At 37.6% G+C, this 14250-nt stretch overlaps 1 protein-coding gene across 2 annotated transcripts in view; it reads right to left on the bottom strand.

The window, feature by feature from the left end:
- Positions 1–12063, bottom strand: part of slc11a2 (solute carrier family 11 member 2) — a 212569-nt gene extending 200506 nt beyond the window's left edge. Inside the window, exon 1 of one of the 2 annotated variants that reach the window (XM_051672313.1) lies at positions 11932–12063. The gene's annotated coding sequence lies outside the window, so the exon portion shown is untranslated. The remainder of the gene's footprint in view (positions 1–11931) is intronic. The other variant, XM_051672310.1, reaches the window with a different exon arrangement.
- Between the last annotated feature and the right edge of the window lie 2187 nt (positions 12064–14250).

The following is a 14250-nucleotide window of genomic DNA, read 5'->3' as shown; positions in this document are numbered from 1 at the left end:
AGGATACATTTTTTGTGTGAAATCGGATGCGTTTTTTTTATATGTTCCTCTCGGCTGCATGAAGACATTAATTTGCTTTCTCACATAACTACCTTTAAATATGCAACTTAGCTGGCTAACAAATGCATAAACATGACCAGCTGGATATAAATTAATGCAAATAGATGGTAACAGATGGTAACAATCGTGACATTTAAACATTTGGGTAGGACATGTGGGTATTTTTGTCACATTGTTCTAACCGCTTGAGGTTGGCTTTAAATGTTAGCGTCCTTCCAGCCTTGTCGACAAACATACTACTGTTCTCCACTAATGCAGCATCTAGTCAACAAATTAATTACTTTGTCATATCATCATAATGTGTACTGCAGTGTACTGTATACATACACTGATCATCATGATGGTGCCGCGGATGGCTGCCTCAGTGTGGAGCTCCTCAGTTCTTTTGTTGTTTTTGTTTGTTTGTCCTGTTTAGTAATCTTTTTCCAGTCAGTTTAAAAAAAAAAAAAAAAATTGCACTACCCAAGTGTATGTATGTATGTGTGTCTGTACGTATGTGTATAATTAGTTTTATTTTTTATTATTATCTATGTCTTGCTGCTGTTTTTGTATCATTGTACACTGGAAGCTCCTGTCACCAAGACAAATTCCTTGTATGTGTAAGCATACTTGGCAATAAAGCTGATTCTGTTTTAAATCCGCATCTTAAGTGTTCCGCTCCATGCAGGGTGTAGTCTCACGTCTCAAAACAAACACCACAAGGCATCAGTGAAGTGATAGTTTTTATTTCGCCTCTAGAGGCCGCTCTCGTACTGTATAATGACAGCGGATCCTTCCCAGCAGCTCCAGCACCGGACACAATGGGGAAAAACTTTGTGTGGATTTTTGCCGATAAACGACAGTTCCAGAAATATGTTATCTGTGCCGATTAATCGGCAAAAACAATATATCGGTCGACCTCTAGTGTGTGTGCACCAATCAGCCACAACATTAAAACCCCCTCCCTAATATTGTGTAGCTCCTCTTTGTGCCGCTAAAACTGTGCTAACCCGCATCTCAGAACAGCATTCGAGATGCTATTCTTCTCACCACAATTGTACAGAGCGGTTACCGTAGACTTTGAAAGTTCAAACCAGTCTGGCCATTCTCTGTTGACATCTATCATCAACAAGGCATTTCCGTCCACAGAACTGCCACTCACTGGAAGTTTTTTGTTTTTGGCACCATTCTGAGTAAATTCTAGAGACTGTTGTGTTTGACAATCCCAGGACATCAGCAATTACAGAAATACCAACAAACATCCATGTGCTTATCTAATAAGCCAATCATGTAGCAGCAGTGCAGTGAGCTTCAGTTAATGTTCACATCAACCATCAAAATGTGGAAAAATGTGATCTCAGTGATTTGGACCGTGGCATGATTGTTGGTGCCAGATGAGCTGGTTTGAGTATTTCTGTAACTGCTGATCTCCTGGGATTTTCATACACAACAGTCGGATGGAAATGCCTTGTTGATGAGAAACGTCAACAGAGAATGGCCAGACTGGTTCGAACGGACAAAGCCTACGGTAACTCAGATAACTGCTCTGTACAATTGTGGTGAGAGGATTAGCATCTCAGAATACTATTCTGGGATGCGGGCTGGCGCTGTTTTGGACCTACACAATATTAGGCAGGTGGTTTTAATGTTGTGGCTGATCGGTGTATGTGTGTGTGTATATTATATAAAAAATCTTATCAAGTGTTTTTGTCTTGTTTTCCATTTAAAATGATCTAAAAATCCTTAAAACAAGATACATTTACTTGAAGCAACATATTAGATATTTAGACTTGCTTTCAGAGAATGTATCTTGAATATACAAGTGTAATTTGTAGGGATGCACCTGGATCGGTATCGGCACGATACTTACGTTTTTAGACAGATCGGGTATCGGTCCGATGAGCCCGATCCAAATCCAATACTGTGTATTAGTCATACTCATTACTGTCAAGCTCCAACACTGACATAAAAGAACCATAAAAGCACCATTAAAATAGTTCATAAGACTCGTGCATTTTATTCAAAGCTACTTAAAGACATACTATAGCTTTGTGAATTGCAAAAGGAAGTATAATAAGTAAACATATAGTATGCATACGCATCGCATTAGTGAATGGCGCTGCTCTGTTGACACACATACAAAGCACGCGCAGGCTGGTGTCATCAGCTATTTTCAGCCCTCAGCTCGCTGCTATTATATGAACATGCAAGCGCTACTCACGAACATCATCTCAGATGTAGATCCTCAATAGTTCGGTTCACTTATAATATGCATTTTTAATGGCACCAGGGGAGCATTTTACCAGAATTAGAATTAGAAGCTAATTAAACTACTGTGAAGTATCCTACTTACAGGACTTCCTGGAGTATTCCAATTGTCAAAATAAAAGCCTTAGGATTTTCAAGTTAAAGGTGCATGACTGAAACATATTACTGTTGTATTTAAAATCCTAAAAGTCAATAATAATAATAATAATTATTATTATTTGTTTACAAATTAAAACAATATTTAAGTTGATTGGGTTCAAAAAAAATAACTGTGTGAAAAGGGGATTGATATCTTACAACTAAATAAAATAAAAAATAAATAAATAAAAAAAAAGAGATCTGAATCCTTTAAAGTCCAAATAAGTTAAAACTTTTGCAAAGAAAACTGGCTTATTTTCTACTGATGGCTTATACAGGAATTTGTTAATTTTGCTGCTATACATTATCCAGTAGACTAGTTAAAGGTTTTTCTTAATAGACTACACATTTATGTAAGGAATAAATCCACGGCTAGGTGTGCGTTAAACTATTTGAAAATGTACGACGTGGAGGAGAAGAACCTCTGCAGAGTGCATTTAAAATAGTTTAACACACATATAGCCGTCTATTATCCTGCTTATACTACGGTCACTTGCCAGAATTGATTAGTTACAGCTGTCATAGATTTTTTGCAGCGCAAAAAAAACAAAACTGGAAGAACAAAAAATAACGGTTAATTTTAAGGGTTGTTAGATCTACAACTCCGATACAGAGAAAAGCAGTGTGACCACACACTTAGTCAAAACTATCCAGAAATAATAATATCCACAGAACGTAGAGGGGTTAGCACTAATTTTTATTCATTGTCACATTAACGTGGAAAAACCTGACATTACAAGCATGGCAGTGACAGTAAAAGTAGCACTTACTATATTATAAGGGGAAAACTATTCAAAATACTCTGGAACATGCAGATTTTGACCTCTGAGATATCGGTAGGTTATTCATCAAGGCTGCACGATTGACTGAATTAAGAATGAAACCGCAATTTGTCCTTGCACGGTAGCACTTCACCGCAAAATCCTGCCTACATTGTGTAAACAAACAGTGCTTCTCCTTCAGTGTTTGAGTCAGAGATGTGTGAGCGTTGTGGGGCCTCTTGTGGCTATAGGTGGCACTTCAGCACAGCAACATAACACGCAACACATTACAGTTTAAATAATCTTGCATCGCCTTGCCAGACAGCAAAAGATGCATTTAATAGGTCCTTATTTCCTTCTCTCACCCTCTGTGCAAAACAAGCTGAATTCCATTATATTAGCTATGCTGATGAAAGTGGTTCGGAAATGTTTAACTGCTATAGCTCACTCTGTAATGTTATGTTGTTATGGTAACAAAAAGAGCATTAATATCAAATGGTGATTACAACTGACCGGAACTACCTGTGCATTCAATGGTCTGAACTGCTCACATTCCAGTCAATCAGAACTGAGTATTCGAGCAGACCATGGTATAAATTGAAATAATGTGTAGTTAGAGGTTTGTGTTTCTTTACATGTAAGTGTACTCCCAATTAGTTCCACACAATGAGGTAAAGATATTCTAAACTGATTATGCAAAAAAACAACATTGGTATAGGATCTTACCGGAAGATCTTCGCAATAAGATACAAACAGTGACTTATATTATGATTCATTACGTCGCGAGCCATCACATTATAATCTAGCTGCAGCAAACACGTGCGAGGGACAAGCATTCCCGCACCAAAGCGCATCAGCCAGGAGAAGATTAAATCTCTTCCCCGGTCAATTCACGTGACTCATAAGAGGCTCTGACCACACAGAGAACTGCTAGTTTATTTACATGACATTTTGCATTATAATTCCCCCATACTTTGTGATCTACATCACCTTTTGTCTATTTGGAAAGTTTGGAGTGCGTGTGGACTGCGAGCTGTTTTCTTCCTCTCCTCAATCAGGCACGAGCTGCAGTGCTGCTCTCGCACGCCATCATTAGTTTCATATGATCTCATGTTACATTAAATGAGCTTGAATAGGAGTCAAACGACTAATCAACAATGGAAATTCATGTTGACAATTTTTTTATTGTCGATAATGTCGACTAAACGTTTCAGCCCTAATTCACAAGGGTGAAATTGTTATGGCCAGTAGACTGGGTCAGAGCATCGCTGAAATGGCAAGGCTTGTGGGGTGCTCCCGGTCATCAGTGGCGAGTACCTACTGACAGTGGTCCAGGGAGGGACAAACCACAAACCGGCAAGTACCTACTGACAGTGGTCCAGGTAGGGACAAACCACAAACCAGCAATAGGGTTTTGGGCGTGCCCAAGGCTCATCGATGCGCGAGGGCAACAAAGGCTATCCCGTCTGGTCTGAACCATCCGAAGGTCTTCTGTGGCATAAGTCACAGAACATTTTAATGGTTACTGGAGGAATGTGTCACAATACACAGTGCATCGTACCCTTCTACGTATGGGGCCGCGTAGCCGCAGACCAGACAGAGTGCCCATGACGACCCCTGTCCACCGTTGAAAGCGCCTACAATTGGCAAGCAAACATCGAAACTGGTCCTTGGAGCAGTGGAAGAAGGTTGCCTGGTCCGATAAGTCCCGTTTTCTTTTACATCACGTGGACGGCCATGTACGTGTGTTGCGTTTACCTGGGGAAGTGATGGAACCAGGATGCACGGTGGGAAGACGAAAAGCCGGTGGAGGGAGTGTGATGATCTGGGCAATGTTCTGCTGGGAAATCCTGGGTCTGGCTACTAACATCATGTGGATGTTAATTTGACACGTGCCACCTACCTAAACATCGTTGCAGACCAGGCCTTTCATGGCAGTGGTATATCCTGCTGAAAGAGGCCATTGCCATCAGGGAAATGCACCCTGCCACCCTGCACACATTGTTCGGGAATGGTTGGAGGAACATTAAGAGTTTAAGGTTTAACCCTGATTGAGCATCTGTGGGATGTGCTAGACCAACAAGTCCGATCCACGGCAGCTCCACCTCGTAACTTACAGAACTTGAAGGGTCTGCTGCTAATGTCTTGGTGCCAGATACCAAAGGACACCTTCAGGAGTACTGTTTTGGCAGCAGGCTGAGAACCAACATCATATTAGGCATGGGATCGACACCTTTTTCACGCATCGATAATCTGAAGATTTTCCTGATGATTATCAATATATATCTGGATTTTTTTTCAGATATAAATAGGGCTGCTCGTTGCACAATAGTTTTGTCTTTTCAAACATATTTTTCAACAACTTTGGTAAAGTGTGCACGCCAGGGTAAATTTAAGGGGGTTGCACAACGGACACGTCTAGCGTACGACATGGTGCGTTCTAAAATTCATAATTATTTTCTTATTTTTTTGCATATACCAAAATTCTGCAGTGCCAAATCATTATCAAAAGGACAAAGATTTTTTACTCTAGCCATCATTGAATGATATATTGTTTATATGTATCTTTCATAGAGCCTACACAATGTATTTTCAGTAGAGGTTGACCGATAGTGGATTTTGCCAAATCGATATCCATGGTGGCGGAAAAGGTAGATAACCGATTAATCGGCGGACAGTTGTTTTTTTAAAACGATTTATATTATGATGAAACATTTCTTACCATGACAGGCACAGACACTGAGGCTACAAGAGTCCAAAATGAATAAAATCCCAAAAGCAGTTTAGTGTGCAACCAAAATCCCAATATTAACCAGAAATATTAAGATTTGGTGTGTAACGCTGGACTTTAAACTATGAACTAGTCCGAAATACTTGGCTCAGTTGCAATGCTCTATATCAGGTGTACTCAACTTTGGAAAGCTGGGGGGCCGGAAAGCAGGATCCTTTTAGCCTCAAGGGCCACACTCTTTTTTTATTTTTATTTATTAAAACATATTTTAATTACTTTTTTATATTAATAAAGTGAGCAGACTACACTATGTGCTATTTAATACATCATGGACACATGTAATTAACAAGTAAAATAAAACATTACATATAGATATACAGCAAAATTATTGTAAAAGTGTGGTTAAAAAAAAATAAAAACTGTTATATACTATTATTATAATGATCATATGTAGGCGAATCTGTTTTTTTGTTTTAAAAGATCCATGCTTTTACAAGAAGACCACATACCGCAGTAGAATACACCACTCTAAAAAAAAATGACAATATACAATTAAAATACACACACACACACCAATCAGCCACAACATTAAAACCACTTGCCTAATATTGTGTAGTTCCCCCTCGTGCCACCAAAACAGCGCCAACCCACATCTCAGAAAAGTATTCCGAGATGCTATTACCTAAGCTTGGTACATCCCTTTGTCACTGAGCTGTGTGGTGCAGTGGATAGCACACTGAGCTGTGGAATGGAAAGTGTGGGCTCAAATCCATCCAGGGGCAATGTGAACTGTGCTTGCTCTGTGAGATCTTTGAGTTGTGTTTAGTGTTGTGCGGTGGTTGCCATGTTGGTGCTTGGCCCCATAATTGCTGCTTGCAGCTATATTTTTTTATTATTATTGAAAATAAAAGCAGCCAACACATGGGGACCTGAAGATGAAGTTGCTTGAGAGATTGAACAGTGTCTGCAGAGCTGGAATCTAGACAAAGTTGGCTAAAGTGAATAGAGGTCGACCGATATATCAGTTTTGCAGATTAATCGGCACCGATATCAGATTTCTGGAACTATTGGTTATTGGCAAAAATCCACAGAGATAGTTTTTCCCAGTTGCATCTGGTGCTGGAGCAGCTGGGAAGTGTCCGCTGTCGTTATACAGTATCACTGATGCCTTGTGGTGTTTGTTTTGACACGTGAGACTACACTCTGCATGGAGCGGAACACTTAACATGCAGATTTAAAACATCAATAATGAAAACACATATACATATATATACATACATACACACACACACACACACACACATACATACATACATATATATATATATATATATATACAGTACACGTTGTCATATCATTATAAAGTAATTAATTTGCTGACTAGATGCTGCATTAGTAGAGAACAGTAGTATGTTTGCTGACAAGGCTGAGAGGACACTAACATTAAAGCTAACCTCAAGCGGTTAGAACAATGTGACAAAAAAAATACACGCAAGTCCAACCACAATGTTTAAATGTCATGACTGTTACCATCTATTTGCATTAGTTTATCCAGCTGGTCATGTTTATGCATTCGTTAGCCAGTTAAGTTGCATATTGCTAGTGACGTGAGAAAGCAAATATCTTCATGCAGCTGAGACAAATGTATAAACAAATCAGAAATACATCCGATTTCAATTCATCCTCACTGTAATACGATGACTTCAGATCGATCACATTCTTCCACTAAAAAAGCGCAACAAATCCAGTTTAACAAAGCAGGTGTCTCAATATGCTTTTAAAGTTCTTTTTAATTAGACATCTAAAAAAAAAAAAAAAACCCTCCTGCATGACACTGAATAAACAAAAACAAAGGGAAACAAAGACGTTCGTCTAACGTGCGTTTACATAGCAAAACAAATGGATGGTTGCAAAAGCATTCAGTGTGAACAGCCTACAGTTCGTGGAGGTCTTTGGCCGTTGCGTCTTGCTCTCTTATAAGCTGAGTTGTTTAAATGCTTTGTCAGGAAAGATGTTCAACTTGGAAATGTGTGTCTCGAGATCGGTTCCATTCTGATGTGTTCCATCTGATTGAACAGCCCCTGGCCTGGGCTCATAGTCTGAGACCCTTCAGCACAGAGTTCAGACGAATACCACCGCTATCTGTGAATATTGCTACTCTACATACAGTACTCTACATGTACTGAATAAAAAACAATGTGGTATTTCGCTGTTATTACGAAGCTTGAGTCTTGAGTAGTAGGAATCAGTGCAAGTGGAACACCATGTAAACTGTCTATTGAAGCGTTTTCCCCCCTCATTTTACTTTGACTTAACATTTGAGAATAAGGACCGACTAAAACATTTTATTTATTTTATGCATATTAGTTGAAAATGAAATGCTCTTTTTTAACAGCCAGGATAGAAACTTTATGCAATAATATAACTGTGCTGTATGGTTTATGTATTTATTGTGCTCTCTTGTGGACTAAGGAAACAAAGTCAATTTAAAAATCAGCTGACTTTAAAATTCAAATATTAGTTCATATACAGTACTGTGCAAAGTTTTAGGCACTTGTGAAAAACTTTCCAAGTGAGGATTTCTTAAAAAAAAAAAGACATAAATAGTTTTCATTAATCAATTAACGTCATACAAAGAAAGAGCCAAATCAATATTTGGTGTGAAAACTTTTGCCATCAAAACAGCACCAATTCTCCTACTTACACCTGGACACAGTTTTTCTTGGTTGTTGGCAGATTGGATGTTCCAAGCTTCTTGGAGAATTCACCATAGTTCTTTTATTTATTTAGGCTGTCTCAATTACTTCTGTCTCTTCGTGTAATCCCAGACTGACCCGATGTTCAGTGGGGGGCTCTGTGAGGGCAATGCCATCTGCTGCAGAGCTCCCTGTTCTTCTATTCTATTCTATTTGCAAAAGGAATGTTTGGGAGTATAAAATGTATATTTCCTATTGACACACTAAAGAAGCAGATCTAAATAACCAGCTTAAGACAAATGTTTTTGGGAAACATCTTATGTGCCTATGACTTTTGCACAGTACTGTATATTAATATTTATATATTTATTTCATTTAAAAAAGTACAACACATTTTCATGGTCCAGTCAGTACTGTTTATTTTTGTAATACAGTTCAGCACTATTTTACTTTGAGTGTTATTTTTTTCATTCAGTATCAGTTTTAAAAACTATCGGTTATCGGCAGGTACTGCCCAATTTAGTTATCATATCGGTAAAATCCACTATCGGTCGACCTCGCACACACACACGCACACATCAATTTGCTGACAAATTGAGCTTCCCTGCCTATATCAATCAATTTGGGCATCTTAAAGTGCGGCCATACAACCTGACATCATCCATAGCATGAGGTCAACTCCACCTTACACTTACATCAAGATTTCCTTAGTAAAACTTGCTTTTAGGAGTTTTGTGAATAGGTTTTAAGCAAAACCTTTTAACAAGGAAGTCTTTGGAGAACTCCTAGTGGCAAGATAAAACTCTTTGTGGCCCTTCTGTGGCAAAGACTAGGACTTGTGTAAGAGGAGGAATTTTTTATTAAGATGCTAAAAGCAACTTTCAGCAAAGTCCAAGACTGATTCTTAAGTGCTGACTGAGGTGACACTTAAGTGTTCTAAAATAAGGACTACAAAGATGTCGACCCAAAATGGCCACCCTAAAACACAGAAACATCCGATAGAGAGCCTGCAAGGGTAATATGTCCCAGCTGGTATTATACCATTCGTTCGTTTGTTAATTCATTCATTCATAATTTAATAAAACAAACAATATTTTGATAATAGGTTCTTTTCTGTTGATTAATTCTTTAAATGTGAAAGCCAAATTTAATTTCCTGTATTTCAAAACATTATTTAACATCTTGCCAAATGTTGTCCTTAAACAATGTGCAAACTAAATGCTACGAAAAATAAAAATGCTAAATCCTGCAATATAAATTGCATATGCTTTTCACATTATCAAAACAAAATGTATCCACAGTTTTAAATCATAAAATGATTTAAAAATTTAAATCATAAAATGAACTGATAAAACAAACTGTTATAATCCAATTACAGCTACAAGTAAGATTTCAGTTAAACACGGTTCAATTTAGTGGTAAATTTTACGCTCACCATATCATCAATATTTTAACGTAGCACTCCATTTGATCGAGCAGCACTGGTGCACACTCCATGAAGTAAGCCTATTTTTATTTTACCTATTTTAAGTAATAATTACTCGCTTGATGTTTTGTACAAGTTGTTTTGCAAAAAGGAAATGGATACTTGCATTACTTTGAGTTTATAATGTTACAAATAAAAATAAATCAGTAAAATTTAAGTTATGAGCTTGGGGTTAAACATCTCTCAAGCACATTAAACTGCAGAAGGAATCTGTCAAAGCACCTGACACCCCACACAAAATGATGAGCTTATTCAACGTTTTGCAGCTCTGTACCATTTTTCATATATCTTTTTGTCCCATAGAAACACATTTTTCACTACTGTAAAGTGCTGGAGGTCGCAGTGCTAGTACAAAGATATTAAACTAATCATAATTTAATTCATTGTTGATTATTTTCATTATTGATTTTTATAATTTAAGTAATATTTCATTTTTATTAATTAGTTGCTGCAGCCCTCTGAAAGTTTAGGCATGTAGCCCATAACATTTTTTCAAAAGCTTAAATTCACAACAATGTATTAATTAAATGAAAAAAAAAAAAAAGTGCCGTAATTAAAAAGTTATATTGATGGATTTCATTTCGCTCAACTATGAAACACATTTGCTTAAATTCCACTCTCATAAGTCCAAAACATTCTTTCTGTTGTACAGTGTGTTGTCGCCACGGAACACAGTCATTGTGCTACACTTAACTAGGTTAGGATACCTCTCCAGCACTTTTGAACAATTCAGGAGCTGAGACCAAGTCTTAACACTTATGAACCTTTATGAAATCACACTTATTCTTAAGTCTAGGAATAAGAGTAAAATTAGAATTTTGACACACTTAAGACTAAAATTTTACTCCTAGTGGCTTTATGCATACGGCCCCTGCTCTCCACAGGGAAACCTGCTACTAACTCATATCTTTAACAATAAGGCTAGTATCACAATGGGAATAACATTTTCATTGTGGCACTGGTCACATCATCCTGTGGATAACATGTTAAATCAAAAAGCAGTATGTCTTTCTTTAACATTATACAATAACAGCACTGTTGTCAAAGTGCAAAAACACGTAATTTTAGGGACCAGTCTTAGATAGACACGAGCTAAAGATGGCTTGAATATTGTCCAATGCATTTAACTTCTATTCATTCGATATCAGTTTTGAAATGGGAGGGGAATTTTTTTTATTATGCAATTCTCTACTCCAAGGGATAGATCAACTTTACTGTTCTCTACTAACGTTCTATTTGCACAGATAAACGTGTGACTTTATTGTGTTAATTATTATCTTTGAACGTTAATATTATTCTAGGTACGTTAAAATCTTTTATATTCTATACCAGGAGTGTAATTTTAATGCCAACAATTACACCCTTTCAAAGATTTGCCATTATATATCTAGTTACCGCCTTTTCTACAGTTATTGTTATTACTGAGAAAAAACACAGTTAAATCATATTGGATCTCCTTCAAATAAGGCAAAAACTTTAAGATTCTTTCTGACATTATAATAAGAACAAATGCTGACATCTTTGCGTTATCAACAGAAGCCTACAGATCAAATAGGATTAACTCTAAATGTCTTCAGAAAACATCATGTAAAGCAGTAAGTTACATTTTTTTTTTTTACCTTGAAACAATGACATTTCACTTTTAGTTATTGTTCGCGTTGATCCTGTTGATTTGACTAATGAAAGTTTGCTACAGCTTAATGCAATACATGTTCTGAGTAAATTCAAACTCGATGATACGATCACCTGCCAAATATGTATCACACTGAGTTCACACGTTAACACATTCATACATTCAGTTAGAGCATTTACCTGCTGAAGATCTTAAGTCAACGTGAGAGAACAGTCTGATGAAGATCTTGAACTTCACTTGGCCATGAGGATGACAAAGGTAACAGTGAAGCTGACGACAACTAAAAGGACATTTCAAAATAAGAGTCCCGAGAATTTGGATGAATCACTTGGTGTATCTCAATCAGCTCCCTAGCTACGCAGATGGAATTAATCAACAACATTGCCGTATTCACTTTATTCAGCCCGCTCTTTTCAGTGCCCCGCGCTTCCGTGTTTTGTCTCCTAACTTCCGGATAGAAATTCAGCTACTGAGAAACTCAAGTATAAGCAATATAATACATAATACAGCTGTTGAGGTTATTGGGAAGGTGACACAAGTTAGTAAACAGAAAGCAGTTCAGTGATGGAGTGTGGAGAAGCTGAAATAGGAACAGTGCATTAATGGTGGATTAAATCATTTTAATCCAATACACTTTTTGTCAAATTCCGCGAATATCTCTTCAATGTCCACTAGCTGTCCACTCTGTGCACGCTGAAACAAAATCCTGTGGTTGTACACAGCCCTGGCTCTGTAAATGGGAAAATAAACAAAGTGGATCGGGCTGATCCACACAAAACTATTGTGCATGGATGAATTTGGGGGACAGAGCTTCTGAAGGAGCACTGAAGGGAGGGGTGTGTTTGTTTGGCTGTTGAGTTCAAATATCAACAGTCTTTCTCAGGAATCGCTTACTCCACCTTTAAGGAAGGATGAGGCATTTCCCCAGCTAACAGAAACAGGTCCCCATAACTAGAGCCTGACCGATATGGGATTTTTGAGACCGATACCGATTTTAGAGGGGGGGAATTTCACCGATTACCGATATGGTGGCCGATATAGTTAATTTTTGAGCTGGAATTAAAACAGACCTTTTCTATGTGGATTGTTCACTGATTTTGCACTGATATGACTATGCAAAGGTACTCAGAAGGCTGCTTTCTTAAATATTTTTATCAAAGAATATTTGACATTATTATTATACATTGCCAACCAATTCTAGAAATGAACACTGAGAAAATAAAGAATAAATAAAAATACAATAAATAGCTTAAAAAACATCAGTACTGTATGTTCAATATCAGTCAGTTGCTGACCATTTAAATAAAGAATAAATTCAAATAAAACAAATAGCTAAATAAACATCATTACTGTTTAGTTTTATTCAAATGCTGACTATTTTAATACTGCCAGTCAATTATTGGCAGATTGTAAAACAAGAAGCATTTACACCTGCCGAGACAAGAGATAAACAGTGGCAGCGGTGTTACACCGTATTCTGCTATACAAGTTCAGGGGAAACTTTCAACGGTGGAAAACCAGACTTTTAAATATTACATTTTATAAATGCAACGACTGGAATTGTTCGGTTGAAGGGGGTACCAAACTGTGAATCCTGAACAAAACAGTTTGGTGAATACATGTTTACACATTAGCTTCCACTCAGCTGACAATCAATGAAAGTAGCTACATGGTTAGCTATTTAGCTATAAGCTTGTTGTCACGGAGAGCAAAAGATGGACTTTATTTACTTTCCAGCATTGCATCTCACCAACTAGATAACAACGTAGCGTGAAATCAACACTCAACAGACACAATTCACCACTGCACTGTTGTCTGCTGAGCTGCAAAAAGATACTCTGATGTTTACCTTTCAATCTGCTACATTACTTACTGCACTGACAAACTAAAGCTGGCTAACAGCAAACAGACATGAGTGACATGGTTGTCAGGGACAGGGTTAACGTTATATTAGTTATATTTAAAAGGGAAAATTATGGGGTCATTGTTTAATAAGTTTCCAATATGTATTTCACAAACTAGTTTGCAGTTTACCGAGAAGAGACCGCTCAACTCTGCACCACCTAACTCCGCCCTGTCTGCAGAGCCACCTTCAGTTCAGAGTCAGCTCTGTAAACAGTGGAGTCAGAGCGCGCTCTGCTGGACAACCTACATAATGACACCAATTCTAAAGCAATGTTTTCTGCATTATATGTTCTGAAAAAAAGTTTTCATATCTGCCCATATCGGTAAAATATACACCGATACTGATATATCAGTGAAAGGCTAATATCAGCCGACCAATATATCGGTCAGGCACTACCCAGAACGTCCCCTAAATATCCACTGCGAACATTCCCTGAACATTTTCTTATAGGGTTCTTTAAACGTTTAAAGGACATTCAGGGGGATGTTTGGGGACCTTTAGGGAAGGTTCGCTACCAGTCTTTGAACGTCCTCTCGACGTCCATTGAACGTTATGTTGAATCACAGTCTTCACTCCATTGAAAACAAACATA

The sequence above is a fragment of the Myxocyprinus asiaticus genome, chromosome 35, assembly GCF_019703515.2.
Source record: "Myxocyprinus asiaticus isolate MX2 ecotype Aquarium Trade chromosome 35, UBuf_Myxa_2, whole genome shotgun sequence".
NCBI lineage: Eukaryota > Metazoa > Chordata > Actinopteri > Cypriniformes > Catostomidae > Myxocyprinus > Myxocyprinus asiaticus.
This window is presented reverse-complemented; position numbering and strand designations above follow the sequence as displayed.